We start from the raw sequence: 19,258 nt of genomic DNA, 5'->3' as shown, positions 1-19,258 counted from the left end.
ACCTGCACCACAGATAATGCTCACCCCCAGCACTCCTAACAATGCTCAATTCTTGAATCCCCGAGAATGCTCACCCACCTGCACCCCAGATAATGCTCACCTCGTTGCACCCCAAATAATGCTCAATCCCTGCACCCGCAATAATGCCCATTCCCTGCACCCCCAATAGTGCTCACCCCCTGCTTCCCCAACAATGTTCACACTTCTGATAATGCTCTGATAATGCTCATGCATCCTGTCATGTGAGAATACCTTTAAGAAATGGATGTTTAAGCAATGTACCTTTAACAAATGAAGCTGCTCATATTACTGAAGTGATGTCAGAGGGTGGGGGGAGCTGAGCTGAGCTCACTTCTGCTTTTGGTTTCAGTATGAAAAAGCAGCTTGTGTGTGTCTGTGTGTTTCCAGAGAGCTGCAGGGAGAAAAACAAGGTGCTGGAGCTGAAGTCAACCAAGCTGATATATCTCTGCCATCAAACAGAAAATATATATATTCTGTGACCTGGCGTGTTACTGTTTTGAAGGTTTGAAGCCTTTTGGATGTTTGAAGGAACATTTTGAGGGATTATTTAGTGTTGTATTATTTTCGGGGTGATCTTTGAAGTAAGGGGTGTTAAGAGATCCAATGTTTATTTAATAGGTTAATTTGAGTTCATGGAATAAACATTGTTTTGTTTTAAAAACCACGTGTCCATAATTGTAACACCACACCTGGGGAACAAGCCGTGCGCTTCAGAAGCAGCAATCCATTAAAGGGGGAGGTTGGTTGAACTCCATGATACAATTTGGGGTTCTGAAAACACCTCGCCCATAACAATTGGGGGCTCGAGGGGGATAAAAGTCTATCTATTGGATTGGCTTTTGTGAACTTAAAGACAGTGAAGGATTGTTGTTTTTCCGGTGTTGTATTTTGGTTTAAGTGGGGAGAGTGTTGTGAACAATGGCACTTTTGGAGGCTCAGAAGTTTTTGGGGTTGGACGCAGTAACACGTGATACCTTACGGACATAGAGTAAAAACAGACTGATAGGTTTGGCAAAAGCATTGCAGTTAACACTGCCGAGCAAAATACGAAAAGATGAGGTACTTAACGCGGTATCTGCACATTTACGTTTGCCTGTGATACATTCTGACTCATTAGATATGGCAAAGCTCCAGTTGCAGATTAAGCAATTTGAACATGAAAAAGAATTAAAGCAATTTGAACATGAAAAAGAATTAAAGCAATTTGAACATGAAAAAGAATTAAAGCGGCTTGAATATGCAATGAAAGAAAAAGAAAGAGACAGAGATACAGAGGAAAAAGAAAAGGAGAAGAAAGAAACAAAGAAAGAGGTAGAGAGGAAAGGGAAAAAGAGAGAGAGTTTGAACTTCGGAAAATGGCTCTGAAACATGAAAATCAGTTAAAATTGGCAGATGCAAAGGGACAGGTACAGTTGGAGGAGATGGATGAGGATAATGAGACAGAGCGTCATAGTCGAAGACGTGGCGGGGATCTATTTAAGTATGTCCAAGCATTGCCAAGGTTTGATGAGAAGGAGGTAGAAGCCCTTTTCATTTCATTTGAGAATGCACTGGCCACAGGACATGTGTGTATTACTGATTCAAACAAAGCTGGTAGGTAGGGCGAGTGAAGTGTTTGCATCACGACCGGAGGAGGTATCTGGAACGCATGAGGAGGTAAAGACATCCATCTTAATGCATATGAGCTAGTGCCTGAAGCTTACAGACAAAGGTTTAGAAACTTAAGGAAAGAATTTGGTCAAACATACATGGAGTTTGAAAGGGTCAAACAGAGTAATTTTGATAGGTGGATGAGAGCTTTGAAAATAGACCAAACGTCTGAAGCTCTCAGAGAAATTATACTTTTGGAGGAGTTTAAAAATTCAATTCCTGATGTAGTGAGAACTCATGTGGAAGAACAGAGGGTTAAAACTGCGAGATTAGCAGCAGAAATGGCAGATGATTATGAATTAGTTCATAAATCAAAGATTGGTTTCCGACATCAGTTTCAGCCGGTGAGGGATAGAAACTGGGGACATGAGAAATACTCAAGGGGTAAAGGTAAAGGTGATCTGATGGGAGACAATAAAGAGAGTGTACCTCAGATTAAAAAAGAAATCCAGGAGGGTGGAAAAGAGATGAAAAGTTTCAAATGTTTTCACTGTAATAAACTAGGCCATGTAAAGTCACAGTGTTGGTGGTTGAAGAAAAGCACTGGAAAGGCTGATGTGGTAAAACAGGATAAGACAGTGGGATTTGTTAGATGGGTAAAGGAAAGCCCAAGGGAAGTGAAGGAGGTGTAAATGATTGTACAGCCTGTTCAAGAAGTAATTGTTAAGAAGGTGCCCGATGTCTTTAAAGGATTTACTTGTGTGGGTAAAGTTTACTCATGTGTATCAGGACGAGCAGGTAAAGAAGTCACAATTTTAAGAGATACAGGGGCTAGTCAATCTTTAATGGTAAGAGATGAGGAATTATGTAGTTTGGGAAGAATGTTGCAGGAAAAGGTGGTGATATGTGGAATTCAGGGTGAGAGGAGTAGCGTTCCATTATATAAGGTAAGGTTAGAAAGTCCAGTGAAGAGTGGTGAAGTGGTAGTAGGAGTAATAGATAAACTATCTTGTCCAGGAATACAGTTTATCTTGGGTAATGATATAGCTGGATTGCAGGTGGGAGTGATGCCTACTGTGGTTGATAGGCCAGTGGGAAATCAGACAAAGGGTTGAAGGACGAATATCCTGGGATTTTTCCAGATTGTGTAGCAACAAGGTCGCAAAGTCACAGGTTAAGACAAGAGGAGAAATCAAAGAGTGAAGATGAAGTTGAAGTGCAATTATCAGAAACGATTTTTGATCAGATGGTTGAAAAAGAACAAGAGCAGGTAGAGGATGAGGCGGATATTTTTAGTTCAGGAAACTTGGCGGAGTTACAACAGAAAGATGTAGAAATAAAACGGATATATCAGAAAGCATATACAGAAGAGGAATCTGAGGGTGTTATTACCGTAAAAGTGATGTTTTGATGAGAAAATGGAGACCTGTACATATGCAGGCGGATGAAAAGTGGGCAGAAGTTCATCAAGTAGCATTGCCGGTAGGGTATAGAAGGGAGGTGTTGCGAGTTGCACATGGGGTACCAGTGGGAAGTCATTTGGGAATAAGGAAAACTCAAGCTAAAATCCAGAAACATTTTTATTGGCAAGGACTACATAAAGATGTAGTTAAATTTTGTCAACCATGTCACACATGTCAAGTGATAGGGAAACCTCAAGCAGTGATAAAACCAGTGCCCTTAATACCCATTCCAGCATTTGAGGAACCTTTTACGAGGGTCCTAATTGATTGTGTAGGACCGCTTCCTAAAACAAAAAGTGGGTATCAATATCTTTTGACTATAATGGATGTGTCTACTAGGTTTCCAGAGGCCATTCCAGTATGTAATAATTCAGCTAAAAGGATTGTGGAGGAGTTACTTAAATTCTTTACTAGATATGGACTACCCACAGAAATTCAATCGGATCAAGGATCAAATTTTACTTCAAAGTTATTCAAAGAAGTTATGGATAGTTTAGGAATAAAACAATTTAAATCAACTGCGTACCATCCAGAATCGCAGGGAGCGTTAGAAAGGTGGCATCAGACATTAAAGACAATGTTGAGGGCGTATTGTCAAGATTATCCAGAGGATTGGGGTAAAGGAATCCCATTCGTATTGTTTGCAATTAGGGATGCACCTCATCAGTCTACCAAATTTAGTCCTTTTGAACTAATTTTTGGTCATGAGGTAAGAGGACCACTTAAATTGATTAAGGAAAAATTGGTGGGTGAGAAATCGAAAATTACACTATTGGATTACGTGTCAAATTTTAGGGAACGATTAAATAGAGCAGGTGAATTGGCTGGACAACATTTGAAAGTTGCGCAAAATGTGATCAAACGGGTAGCGGACAAGAAATCCAAAGTTCGTAGTTTTGCCAGTGGGGATAAGGTTTTAGTGTTGTTACCAGTGATAGGTGAGCCTTTAAAAACTAGGTTTTGTGGACCGTATCAGATTGAAAAGAAATTACGTGAGGTGAATTATGTGGTAAAAACACCAGATAGAAGGCTCACCGAGTGTGTCATGTGAATATGTTTAAAAAGTACTTTGACAGGGAAGGAGAGAAAAAGGAGGTTTTAATGATTCTAACTCAAAGTGACAAACCAAATCCAGATGACTGTGAATTTGACATCCTCAAATTAAATTGGAAAATGAGGATGTTTTTAAAAATTGGGATGAATTGTTAAGTTACCTTCCAGAGGAAAAATGAACTGTCCTGAAAGAGTTATTGATATCACATGGGCAAGTTTGTAGAGATAAATTGGGAAGTACTAAAATGGCCATACATGATGTAGATGTGGGAAATGCTGTTCCTATCAAACAACATCCATATAGGCTTAATCCTTTAAAATTGGCACAGGTTAACAAAGAGATTGAGAGTATGCTCCCTTCATCTTGAGGGTATCGGATACTCCTCAAGGAAAGTGATTCAGGCGTCTCCAAATTCACTTTCGGCTCGGTTCATCACCAAACCCGCCTCCTGAAGTCGATCGAAGAACTCCATACGATGTTTTAAATGTTCTTTCCCTGTCTGGAAGTTGGAAATAAAAGCAGATTGACCCACTTTCTCAATGCAATCCTTCAAACGTGGGATAGGGTAAGAGTCCGTTCTTGTAATTGCATTCAACTTTCGATAGTCCACACACAACCGTTGGGTACCGTTTGGTTTAGGTACCATCACTATGTGTGAGCTCCATTGGCTGCAACCCACTTCAATTATGCCATATTTAAGCATACGCTCACGCCCCGATAATACACATCCACAGCACCCCCAATAATGTTCACCTCCATGCACCCAAATGATTCTCACCACATAATCCTCATGCCCCTGCCTCCAATAATGCACATCCCAAAATTGTTCACACCCCTGTATCCCCAATAATGCACACCCCACAGCACCCCAAAAATGCCAACCCCTAATAATGCTTACCCCCTGCGCCCCCAATAATGTTCACCCACTGAACCCCAATAATGTTCACACACCCAGCACCCCTAATAATGCACACCCCCTCTACACCCCTAATAATGCTCACCTCAGGCACCCTGATAATGCTCAACCCACCTTGCAGCCCAATAAGACTCATCCACTGCACACTTTGGATAATGCTCACCACCTGAACTCCCAATAAATCTCACCTCCTAAAGCCCCAATAATCCTCATCCCTGTACCCATGATAATGGTCACTCACCACATTCACAATAATGCTCACTCTCAGAACCCCCAATAATGCTCACACACCTTGCAGCTCAATAAGGCTCATCCCCCGCACCCTCAACAATTCTCACTCTTGCACCCCAGATAATGTTCACCACCTGCACCCCTCATAGATCTCAGCCCCTGAAGACCCAATAATCCTCAACCCCAGAACCTATAATAATGCTCACTCACCACATCCACAATAATGTTCACGCCTGAACCACCAATAATGCTCACCCCCAATAGTGCTCAAACTCCTAATAATGCACACCTCTTATATCCCTAATAATGCTCAACCCCCTGAACCACAATAATGGTCAACCCACCTTGCACCCCAAAAATGCTCACACTTGCACCCCTAATAATGCTCAACCCTGCACGCCCAATAATGCTCACCCCAATAATGATCATCCCCTACTTCCCCAATAATGCTCATCCCCTACTTCCCCAATAATACCCACACTTGCATTCCCAATAATAGTTAGCCCCTTAGACCCCAATAATTCTCACCCACAGCACTCCCAATAATGCTCACCCACATGCACCACCGATAATACATGGAGCCCTAATAATGCTCACCAACCCCGGCAGCCCTGATAATCCCCATTAATACCCACCCCTGCACCCGAATAATGCTCAACTCCAATAATGTTCACGCCCCTGCCCCCCAATGAGACTCACTCCCCTATAATGTTCACCCCCTGCACTCCAAATAATAGTCACTCCCCCATGCCCCAAATAAAACTTACCCACCTGCACCCCCAATAATATTCACCTACCTGCACCTCCGATAATGCTCGCTCCCCTAATAATGCACACCACCACAGCATCCCCCAAAATGGTCACCCCTTTCATCCTCGTTAATGTTCACCGCCCTGCAACCCAATAATGCTCGGCTCCCTGCACCCCAATAATGCTCACCCTCTGCACCTCAATAATGCTCACCCCCTGCACCCCAATAATGCTCACCCCCTGCACCCTAATAATGCTCAACTCTGATCAAGCTTGTGCCACTGCCCCCCTCCAATGAGGCTCACACCCTGTTAATGTTTAGTTCCTGCACTCCAAATAATGTTCACCTCCGTCCCCCCCTGCACCCACAATAATGCTTGGCTTCCTAAAACCCCAATAATGCTCATACACAGCACCAAGAATGCTCAGCCCCCTGCACTCTGAATAATGCTCACCCCCTGCCGCCCAATACTGCTCAACCCTGATCATGCTCGCGCAACTACCCCCTCCTATGATGCTCACATCCTGCTAATGTTCAGCTCCTGTACTCTAAATAATGTTCATCCCCATTCCCCCCGCACCCCAATAATGCTCACCCCCTGTACTCTGAATAATGCTTATCCCGTCCAACCGAATAATGCTCTCACCCAGCACCCCGAATAATGCTCACATTCTGCACCCCTGAGAATGCTCACATCCCTGTACCCCAATAATGCTCACACGCTGCACCCCTGAGAATGCGCAGACCCCTGTACCCCAATAATGCTCACACTCTGCACCCCAAATATTGCTTACACCCCACCCCCCCAAAAATATTCACCCATCTGCATCCTCGATTATGCTCGCACCCCTAAAAACATGAACCACCTCTTCATCCCCGATAATGCTCACCCCTTTCATCCCCGATAATGCTTACCCCCAGCATCGCAGATAATGGGCACCACCTTCAACCCCGATAAAGCTCACCCCCAGCATCCCCGATAGTACTCACCCCCGGCAACCCTGATAATGCTCACCCCCGGCATCCCCGATAATGCTCACACCCTTCATCCCCGATAATGCTCACCCCCTACTTCCCCAATAATGCTCATCCCCTACTTCCCCAATAATACCCACACTTGCATTCCCAATAATAGTTAGCCCCTTAGACCCCAATAATTCTCACCCACAGCACTCCCAATAATGCTCACCCACATGCACCACCGATAATACATGGAGCCCTAATAATGCTTTAGGGCATTATAATAAACTTTATAATAATTATTTATTATAAATGCTTTATAATAAACCCCCGGCATCCCCAATAATGCTCACCCCCGGCATCCCCAATAATGCTCACCTCCAGCATCCCCAATAACTCTCATCCTTCATCCCCGATGATGCTCACGCCTTCAACCCAATAATAATCACCTCTCCTGGAACCCCAATAATACTTGGCTCCCTGGCACCCCAATAATGTTTGACCCTCATCATACTCGCCCCACTGCCCCTTCCAATGAGGCTCACACCCTGCTAATGTTCAGACGCTGTACTCCAAATAATGTTCACCAACGTTACGCCACCCCACCCCCACTAATGCTTACCTTCCTGAATCCCCAATAATGCTCACACCCAGCACCCACAACAATGCTCACCCCCTGCACTCTGAATAATGCTTACCCCCTGCAGCCCAAGCTCGCACCCTGCACCCCTATAATGCGCAGACCCCTGCATGCCCAAGAATCCTCACCCTGCACCCCAGAGAATGCGCCCACACCTGTACCCCAATAATGCTCACACTCTGCACCCCAAATAATGCTCCCAATCCTGCATCCCCTATAATGCTCACCTCCTACATCCCCAATAATGCTCGCGCCCCGATAATGAGACTCTTGTCCCTGCAATGAGACTCCCCCCCCAATGATGCTCACCCCTATGTACCATCAATAATGTTCATCCCCCGATAATGTTCAGGCCCCCGCAATAAGGCTCAGTCCGACAGTCATGCTCACCCCCTGCAACCTGAATAATTTATACCCCTGCACCCCAATAGTGCCCCGCCCTCTGCAACCCCAATACCTCAATCATGCTTAACCCCGATAATGCTCATGACCCTGACACCCCATTAGGCTCAATCCCTTCTAATGTTCACTACACCCCGCACCCCAATAATGCTCACCCCCTGCACCCCCAATGATGCTCACCCATCTGCACACCAATATTGCTCACCCCCTGCACCCTTCATAATGCTCACCCCCACGCACCCCAAATAATGCTCGCTGCCCAATAATGCTCACCCGGTAATGCTCAGACCCTTTCCCCCAATGAGGCTCACTCCCAATATAATGCTCACATTCTTCACCCCAATATTATTCACCTCCTGCATTACTAATAATGCTCACTCCCACTGCACCCTCAAAAATTCTCACCCCCGAATCCTCAAAAATGGCCATCTCCTGCATCCACAATAATGCTCATCACCCAAACAATGCTCCACCCCTTACAATGCTCAGCCTCTACACCCCTAATAAATCTCGCACTCCTGATAATGCTCACCCCCTACATCCCTAATAATTCTCATGCCCCTGTAGCCCTAATAATGTTCACCCCCCCAGTACCAATTACAATGCTCACAAACTTGCACCCCAATAATGTTCATCCCCTTCACCCCGAATAATGTTTATCCCCTGCACTCCTAATAATGCTTACTCCATGCACCCCTTATAATGCTCACCCCACTCCCCGTGCTTGCATGGGTTTTGCCCCCACAACCCAAAGATGTGCAGGCTAGGTGGATTGGCTACACTAAATTGCCCCTTAATTGGAAAAAATGAATTGGGTACTCTAAATTTATAATAAAATAAATTTAAAAAAGTAATGCTCACCCCTGCACCCCAATAATGCTCACCCCCACCCAATCCCAGTAATCTTAATTCCCTGTATCCCCGATATTGCTCACCCCCTGCACCCCAATAATACTAACCCCCTATAGTGCTTATCCCTGCACCTGGATATGCTCACCCCCTGCACCCTGGATAATGCTCACCCCCTGCACCCTGGATAATGCTCACCCCCCTGCACCCTGGATAATGCTCACCCTCTGCACCCTGGATAATGCTCACTCCCTGTACCCTGGATAATGCTCACCCCGTGGAACCTGGATAATGCTCACCCCCTGCACCCTGGATAATGCTCACCCCCTTCACCCTGGATAATGCTCAGCCCCTTCACCCTGGATAATGCTCACCCCCTGCAACCTGGATAATGCTCAGCCCCTTCACCCTGGATAATGCTCACCCCCTGCAACCTGGATAATGCTCACCCCCTGCACCCTGGATGATGCTCACCCGCTGCACCCTGGATGATTCTCATCCTCAATAATGTTCACTCCTGAACCCCCGATAATGCTCACCCCCTTGCACCCTCAGTAACACTCACACCCCTGCACCCCAAATCATGCTCATATCCTGATCATGCTCACCTGCCTGCACCCATGATAATGCTCACCCCTATATCCCCAACAATGCTAACACTCCTGCCCCCAAAAGTGATCACACCCTCCACACCTCAACAATGCTCAGCCACAGATCCCCATCCCCACTCACCCTGACAATGCCCATGCCCCACTCCCACACTGCCCACGCACGCACCCACACCACTGCTCACCCACTTCATCCCAACAATGGTCATGCCCCTCACCCCAACACCGCTCACCCACCCATGACTACTCATACCCGTCACCCTGATAATTCTCACCTCACTGCACCCGAGATCAGTATCTCTGCACCTTCAACGATGCTCACCTTGACTCTCCTCCCAACAATGCTTACCACTCCCCCACACCCCTAACACTGCTCACCCCCCTCAACAATGCTTACTGTCCTGCACCTCCCCTCCCAGCACTACCCCTCATCCCATATCCCACCATTCCTAATCCCAACCCCTACAGCCACCCCCACCCACAACCCTCCCAACCACAAATTCATAACAGCAATTAAAAATCTTAAACGTTAGAAATGGTTAAAAATCTAAGAAGAACTTTCAAACAAAAACCTAACATAACACTGCAAGCCTGTTGATCTTGCAAGTGAGTTGCTTAAGCTGGTGTCCCTTCTCCTTGCTGGTCCTGCTTGTGAATCCATGCAATGTTTGCCTTGCTCCTTTCTCCAGGACAGGATGCCTTGGCTGGAAGGCCCAAAATTGCTGAAGCCATACATGTAGTTGTGGTCATCAGTACCCGCTGTGGCATTGCCACTGATGACAAGATCTGGTCCATATTGCAATGTTAATCGTAACTGTGGAAGTGGAAACTCAAAATCCCTGGGCACAATGGAATCAGCTAAAATAGAGGAAACAAAAGCTGAGGTCCCATTATGAAGGAAAAGGTGAGAAAACACTTCCTGACACTCTCAAAATATTGTTCCTATCAACCCTGCCCTCACTGACATTCAATGACTCTTGTTCCCACAGTGGCTCAAAATTAAATTCTTATCTACATGTTCAAAATATTTCATGGTGCTTTAAAATCAATGAGTTACAATTTGAATGCAGTCCTTATTATGCAGGTAATGGCAACAATCACTATGAATAAAACAACATCTGATAGAAGGAGCTGAAATTTGTGGTGTTGATTTGAATAGAAATTAAACTTGGGCAGTTTGAACAATGGGTAGCTGATCTCCTATTTTCCAGTTTAAGCATCCTTTTGTTGAAATACATCACCAGGTTGGATGGTTGATACTCTGGAATCCCGAGGGAGATTTCTGAGAAAACAGCAATAACACCGACCTAATTCTTTGCAAACTCACGTTTCGCCAAAAGACTTGGAGGATGGCTAGTAGCACAGTGGTTAGCACGTTGCTTCACAGATCTAGGGTCCCAGGTTCGATTCCCGACTTGGGTCACTGTGCAGGGTCTAAACGTTCTCCCCGTCTCTGCGCGGGTTTCCTCCGGATGCTCTGGTTTCATCCCACAGTCCAAAGATGTGCAGGTTAGGTGGATTGGCCATGCTAAATTGTGCTTAGTGTCCAAAAAGGTTAGGTGGGGTTACTGGGTTACGGCGATAGGGTGGAGGTGTGGGCTTAAGTAGGGTGCTCTTTCCAAGGGCCAATGCAGACTCGATAGGTCGAATGGCCTCTTTCTGCACTGTAAATTCTGCGATTCTATGTTCTGGTTTCATACAAATGAAACACATTTCTAGCTCAGTTAACATCATTTCAGTAACGCAAAATGCATTTGGGGTTTCAAGTGTTCAATTATGGGGGAAAAAACTAAGCCAAGTGACAATATATACTACTGCATGTCAATTCACTTGAAAAGAAATAATTAAAACTTAGTCAATGCTGACTTGAAATCTCCAGGAATCAACCAATGGCAGTTTGAAAAGGACTAATACATTTGAAATTATTAGGCACAAAGGCTTGTATTAAAGTTTTTGTTTGCAAAATAATACATTATTTTTTGAGTTGTGGCCCTTCCATTGTATCTGGTACATATTTGCTTTTACATTTCAACTTAACTAATCGTGATATTTTTGATAGTCAATCGCATTTTAGAGGGTCTGTAACCTACTGGCAACTGGTTAAAATAGGAGGTTTTGTGGCGTTGTGGTAGTGCCCTGAGCACTGGACCAGAAGGCTCAAGAACAAGGCCAGAATCTGTTGGCTATGGAAGGAGCATTCAACCTTGTTCAACACGCTAAAAATCAATTTGGAAATCCTTCCCCCACTATTCCCCAAAGGGTAAAGTAAAATAGTATATGGGTGTGAAGATATGCTAACAACTGAGTTAAAATGATTTGGAAAGTATCGAGAGAGGGAGAATCTGTTTACGAAGTGAATTATGTCCATTGTTATGCGATAAGGCGGATGAACTGGACTAATTGATAAGACCTCACTGGAAGCTGATAAGAGTACAATGAACCTAATAGCTCCCTTCTGTGATGTATGATTCTAATGTTGACAATGTCTAATTGGTTCAATTGACATGTCAAACTGAATATTGTAAGGAACATGAGTCATAGAGTCATAGAGTCATCAAATTTACAGTGCAGAAGGAGGCCATACAGCCCATCGAGTCTGCATCGGCCCTTGGAAAGAGCACCCCACCCTATCCCCAGTGGCGGGCCTACATTTTTGGGGCCCTGAAGCTTGAACTGTTATGGGGGCCCCTTCGCAACTAGCAACGAGGTCTGGGTAACCACTGTTATCTTCTTCAATGGGGTTGTTCCACACCAGATCATCACAATTTTTTTTAAAATGTAACCACTCCATCTCAGATTTTGATTAAAATTGCTGTACTGGATTATCTCACATGTCAAAGTCACTGGTGTGAATAAAACTTTCCTATGCCTTATAGTTTTCAAGTTATGGGGGGATGAAAATTAGGGAAATGTTAGATACATGCATGATGTATCATAGAATGTTGAAATAAAACATAGAAAAGACCACAGTCAATATAATCTTTTATTTTAGACACCTATGAGAATACATACTACAGGAAGCACATTTTATAAAATACTCTTTTTTCTGTTTTTTCGAGCAACATATTCACATACAGTTTTGTCATATGAGAGCTTCCTTGCAATGTTATTTTCTAGAGACAATATGCATAAAGAATTTAAGCGCTCTTCAGTCATGGTAGACCGAAATTTGTTCTTTATAAAGGATAGCTTTGAAAAATTCCTTTCTGCTTCACAGCTCGTGATAGGCATTGTCAAGTACAGCTTAAGTGCAGTAGTAATATTGGGGAACACTTCAATTAGGTGTTGCTCACAAATAAGCTAAAGAACTTCTGCGCATTGCATTTTAGATGGCGTGTTTTCTTCTGTGTTCTGGGATTTCCTAAGGTGCAAATATTCTTTGAACTGATAACACTCGTTTACTAATTTGTGGTCAATATCATCTTTGTAATACGATATTATAAGTTTAATACTGTCCTCATCAATTTCAGAATTGTTCACCAATTCTGAGAGGAACTTGAACTTTTTCGCAATCTGCTCATATGGGTCAATCCTCTTGCGTAACTGGATTATCAAGCAGTCATAGAGTTGATATAGAACTTCTATCCTAAATTTGTCAGCTCCTCTCAAAGAAGCAATACCACTTGTTCCACCTGAAAATTTCCTTGTAACAATGTGTTTGGAAGCATCAGAATAACTTGAGGTGATATCTTCACACAAACCCTTTGCTTTTGATTCATAGTGTGCAATCCTATCGGCTGAATTTTCTCTGAGTTCTTTAACAAACGAAAGTAAAGATGATAGCAGAAGATAACCTTCAAATACATCAAAACCAGGGGTTTGGAGTTTCTTTCTTGTTTTGTTGAAACGCTCCAGCACTTCTTCCCAAACGACTGTTAAAATAGCATATTCCAGCTTTACCAACTTGTGGTATAAATTCTTTGCATCTCGTTTACATTCAGGCTTCTCTTCTAAGTCTTCAAAAATATGTTTGAGTGTTTGTAAAATACCCATATATCCATTTTTAATTGCCCGGACTGCTTCATAGTGTGCAGACCATCTAGTTACACTTAAGCTCTTTAGAGAAAAATGTAGATTGCCCTGTGTGTTTAAAATCTCCCATCTTCGTGGAGATCCAGAAAAGAAAACATACAGCTCCTGCAAAATGCCAAAATAGTCAACAACTTCAGGTACAGTAGACACTGCCTTTTCTCCAACAAGGTTAAGTGAATGGGCTGCACCTGGTACATAGTCTGCGTACCTGTTAATGTTTTTAAAGAGTACTTGCAGCCCTTTCTCCGAGCTCTTCATGTTAGATGCATTATCGTAGGACTGACCACGGATATTTTCAAGTGAAAGCTTATGTTCACCCAGGACTTGTTGTATTTTGTTGAACAAGGTCGTGGATGAATGGTTTTCTATCGGTAAAAATGTTAAAAATCTCTCACAGTGTTTTCCATTAGAGCAGTATCGAACCACAACTACCAGCTGGTCAACATGTATCAGGCCAGGCGTAGAGTCAACAATAATAGAGTAGCATTTGGTGTCTAGGTTGTTGATTTGATTCACAATTTCATCTTGCACATGTTTTCCCATGATTTCTATCAATTCTTCATACATGGGTTTGGATAGGTAAGTAGCTTTTACTTTTCATTTTTACATTTCTCGAGATGTTCATGTAAAAATGGGTTGAACTCTGCAATAGGTTCAATGGCCCCCATGAAGTTTCCATCATTTGGTGAGCCCTACTTCTCCTCATGACCTCTAAATGCCAAACCTCTTTCACTTAAAAACTTTATAACAGCTCCAGCTCTTTTCAGTACTTCAAAATAGTACTGTATGGTTTTTCTCATTTGTTCGTCAAGTTGCTGATCCACAGTATTTTTATTTGACTTTCTTGTTATCCAACACAACATCATCCTCTTATGTTCCATGCTGTCTTCATGATTCTCCAGAGTTCTGAGTACATTCACCCAGTCAGAACACCCACCTGTTGTAAGTGATGTTTGGCATTTAGAAAAGAGTTTGCAAACAAAACAGTATATACAGCCTTTGCTCTTTGAGTAAACTAACCAGGATCTCATCACAGTCTGACCATTTTTCAATCTTTTTTCAAAATATTTGTTTGAGAAACTTCTGTTTTGCTCCTTGTAAACCCTGCTTGATTCGGTATATACATCATCTGGTTTTTTATTTTGAAAAAAACCTATGTCTTCCATTAAACAATTCTGTATGAAATCATTATCAACTGGTATGGGCCGTTTTTGAGGTCTCTGTATTCTTTGAAATTAATGAATTTGCTTCCTGTTTCATGTTTCTGCTCAGTCTCTGCTTGTTCCGCGGTACTTTCATGTTGACCACTGTGATCGTCATCTGTATCAAAAGCGTCAACAGTGGGTTGAATATTGCTAGAAAGAGCTCCCACGGTTTGTGCACTATCACTGGCTTCAATGGTGTTTGCTTGGCTTGTTTCAACTGGAGGTGTTGACAAACTTGACATTGCAAAATAGTTTGTTAGTTTTTGACATTTAGAAATTTTGTCAGGTCGTTTTTCATTGAGTTTGCGTTTTTGGTAGCCACTTAAGTACTTTCGTGAACTCATTGTTATTCCTCTAGGGTCTTGACCTCTGTTAAAAAGGGAAAAAAATTACATTAGCCACAGCAGAACAGCCAACTTACTCCACCTTTACAACATCTGTGCTACTGACTCTCAAACTTTGGGATTGTTGAAAACCCCCTCTCAGAAAGTAAAGCGCCATTTTTTAAGATTTATAATAAATAAGCTAAATAGGCTAAACTAGGCTATGTTCAAGCTAGCCTACGCTTGGCTAGACTAAATTAGGCAAGACTAGGCCACCGAAACTCATAGGCTAAGGTAATGTAACACAATTTTACCATTATTTGAACACTTTTCATAATAAACATCTGTAATTTAACACAAATTCACCCTTTTATTACTTTTTCGTAAATCCTTGTAATATAGTATTAGCCTAGGCTACGTGGTCGTAGCCTACCTTCCGTTCACCTCTTCATAAAAACAATAGGCTGAGGCTAATCAAACACTATTTCCCCTTTATTACTTACCTTACTTTTCTAAATATAACATTTATTTTTGAGTAGGGGTAATTAAAATATTGTATCCTTATGAACACTTTATTGAAAAAAATTCTTGTCCAGATCGCTATCACGAGTGCTATCACGTTGAAAATTCACGTTAGCATTGTGATTGCCTTTTCAACATCCCCCCTTTTTTGTTACGACACGTCATCTACTGTTTGTATTTCTGTCATAAATGTTAATAGTGTTTTAAATTATTTATAATTATTTTATATTAAATATATTTAGAATGAAACATCCTTAATTTGAATGTTTTTTTGTTTACGGCTAGCCTACATGATACTTTAATAACCTTAAAATTTTTATTTTAACTATTATTTTGTATTGAATTACGCTATATTATTAATATTATTATTTTTTAAAACCCCTTCTCATACAGTAGACCCAAAATTTTTAAACAATGTGGACTAAAGTCACTTCTGGGGCCCCTCCGGGAATAGGGGCCCTAAAGCTTAAGCTTCATTAGTTTCATAGTAAATCCACCCCTGCCTATCCCTGTAACCAGTAACCCCACCTAAACCTTTATTGGACACTCAGGGAAATTTAGCATGGCCAATCCACCTAACCTGCACAACTTTGGATTGTGGGAGGAAAAGACGTGCTGTTAGGTAATTTGGACATTCTGAATTCTCCCTCTGTGAACCTGAACAGGCGCCGGAATTTGGTGACTAGGGGCTTTTCACAGGAACTTCATTGCAGTGTTAATGTAAGCCTACTTGTGTCAATAAAAAGATTATTATTATTTTAAAATTGTCGATTTAAACTGCTTCCAGCCAAGCCTGGGGAAGTCCCTTCTGGTTAAAAGTCTGCAGGCAGTTGTCAGGTCTGTAGCAATTTTAAATCTCTGTTTGGAAGGCTGGTGATGTGAAACACTCGTTCTAACAGCTAAAGCTGGCAATTAAAATACCCTCTAGCCGGCCTGTGAATATTCCACCTCTGAGTAAAAGACTGGGGAACTGAAACTGACTTTTCTCAACTGATGACGTGTGGTTAAATACCAAGGGCTGGGTTCTCTGCCCTGCCACGCCACATTTCTATTTCACCCCGCCGGCGGGATGCTCCGATACACCGGCTGGTCATTGGGGTTTCTCATTGTGGGGCAGCCTCACGCCAGCGGGAAAACCCTGGGCTGCCAGCAAAATGGAGCACCCCGCCGGTGGAGAATCCAACCCCTTTTTCTCTGCAGTCAGGTCAACCTACAGAGGGACCTAGTCCAGCGCCACCTGCAGAATGAAGGTGTTGTTTAAAAACCTAGTGAAATCCTTAGGTGAAGAATTCTAACATTACCTCAGTGGGTCTGAGCATTAGACTGGCAGAGGTCCGAACAAATGCAAGTGACACCCTGGGGGGAATTATACTACCTCCAATCGAAGACAAATATTAGGAAAGGCAAACCAACCGAGTTCAACCCATTGCGTCCTTGGAAGATCGTGGACCACAAAAATCACAACCTCAGCAGCAGGGATCCTCAAATGTCTCATACCTTTTAAATCCCTGTTATTTTTTAATCCTTCCCACCATTTGTCTGTCTTGTGTGTGTCTGGGTGGGGACTGGGACAGGGTTTGGGGAATAGGTAGACTAGTAGGCCATTGTTCCATTATATTCCAATTGTTATAAATAATCAATTTGTTAATGTTTTACTTATAAACCTGGTGCCTGTAACTCACTGGAGCAGTCAAGGGTTAAAGATCTCAGGAAAATACACAAATTATTGGCTAATTCAGTTATGTTGAGACTCCGGAGTCTGTGGGGCTACAACAGACCACACTCTTACCCAGGGTGTCGTAACAATACAGGGTTCAAAGTGTTGCATTACCTAATTCAGTCTGAAGTGTAATCTTTTGGAGGAATTCCAGCAACAAAAGCAAATCGCCAGACCATGGGAACAAATCTGAAGGATTTTTGATAATCCACCAAGAACTTCCCTGCCCAGTTTGTAGATAATGGCAGACATTGGAGAGACTAAACTCAGACTGGGTGACCGCTTTGCAGAACACCTCCGGTCCGTCTGCAAGCAGGACCCAGACCTTCCTGTCGCTTGCCATTTCAACACACCGTCCTACTATCAAGTTCACATGTCCAACTGTAGCCTGCTGCAATGTTCCAGTGAAGCACAGCACTAACTGGAGGAACAGCACCTCATCTTCTGATTAGGCACATGTCATGTGAGTGTACCTTTAAGAAATGGATGTGTATAAATGGGTGTGTATATAAATATCTGTAGTGAGAGTACCTTTAAGAAATGGGTGTTTATTACTGCAGTGATGTCAGAGAGTGGGTGGAGCTGGGCTGTCTGTCAGCTTTTTACTTTTGCTTTAGGCTTTTTGCTGCAGGGTGGGTTTGGTTTCATTTTAGTTTTGGAGATCACAGCAGGATGTGTGTGAATCTCTGTAAATTTATGAATGTCCATTTGCTGATTTGAACGTGGTAACTGTTCTCAGCAGTGAAGTTAATCCTGAGGTGCTTCTGTTAAAGGTTTTGTTTTTAAGTCTCATGGATGTTAAAACGAAAGCTTAAAGGATTACTTAGTGTCGTAGACTTTGGGGGTTGAATTAATGGTTGCTAAGATGTTCACTGTATGTTTTAAAAAGGTTAACTTGAGTTCATAGAATAAACATTGTTTTGCTTTAAAAAATACTTTTCCATTTCTGCTGTACCACACCTGTAGAGTGGGTCGCGTGCTCCCCATACCACAATCTATTAAAAGTTGTGGGTCAGGTGAACTCCATGAAACACTTTGGGGTTCTCTATACCCTGACCCATAACACACATTACAGCCTTCCAGATTTAACGTTGAGTTCAATAACTTCAGACTGTGAACTCTCTCCTCCACATTCACCCCATTTTTATTTATTTCTATTTATTTTCATTTCTTCCATTGATCTGTTTGTCTCTCATCAGTGTTTCTCCGCCCCCCCCCCCCCCCCCCCCCACACACACACACACACTCCATATTTGGGTCAACTGTTCCTAGTTGCCCTTTGACACACTGTCACCTTTGTTCTGCCATTCACACATTCTAATCTCTTTATGTGCCACTATCAGCACCCTTCTTAGTCTCAATCACCCCCATTTATATTCCTTTTGTCTTCTGTCCTTGACATCTTTGTGAATTTCCACCGATAGCATGCCCCCTATCCAGCCCCATTGTTCCACGCACACCCCTCCCCTACAGTATAAATCTGACCCCATTTCCAGTTCTCTCTAGCTTTGACAAAGATGCATTCAGACTGTAAACGTTAGCTCCCTTCTCTCTCCACAGATGCTGTCAGACCTGCTGAGATTGTAGAGTACGTTCGTTTTTTGTTTCAGATTTCAGCATCAACAGTAATTTGCTTTTTTCTGGTAGATAATGTAGGTGCAACTGGAGTGTACTCTGCTGGTCAGTGGTAATTGTCGTTTAGTATTGGCCTATCGTTTGGACCAGGCATTTCAATAAATAGAGCAGATTGTGCACCAGAAATTAATTTGGGAATCCGGTTGAAAAGTATTTGTTTTATTGCATAAATTAAGTTCTGATAAATTATGGAAAAAAACAGGATTGGTTGCACCAAGAGTTTCTTGAGAGGTATAGTGCAGGCCCACCAAGATTACCAGTTAGCTTACATCATACCTTAAAAGGACTCCAGAACGTAACAGTGACAACCCTTCAAAAAATACCTTCATTCACCTGAGG

The sequence above is a fragment of the Scyliorhinus torazame genome, chromosome 2, assembly GCF_047496885.1.
Source record: "Scyliorhinus torazame isolate Kashiwa2021f chromosome 2, sScyTor2.1, whole genome shotgun sequence".
Lineage (NCBI taxonomy): Eukaryota > Metazoa > Chordata > Chondrichthyes > Carcharhiniformes > Scyliorhinidae > Scyliorhinus > Scyliorhinus torazame.
This window is presented reverse-complemented; position numbering follows the sequence as displayed.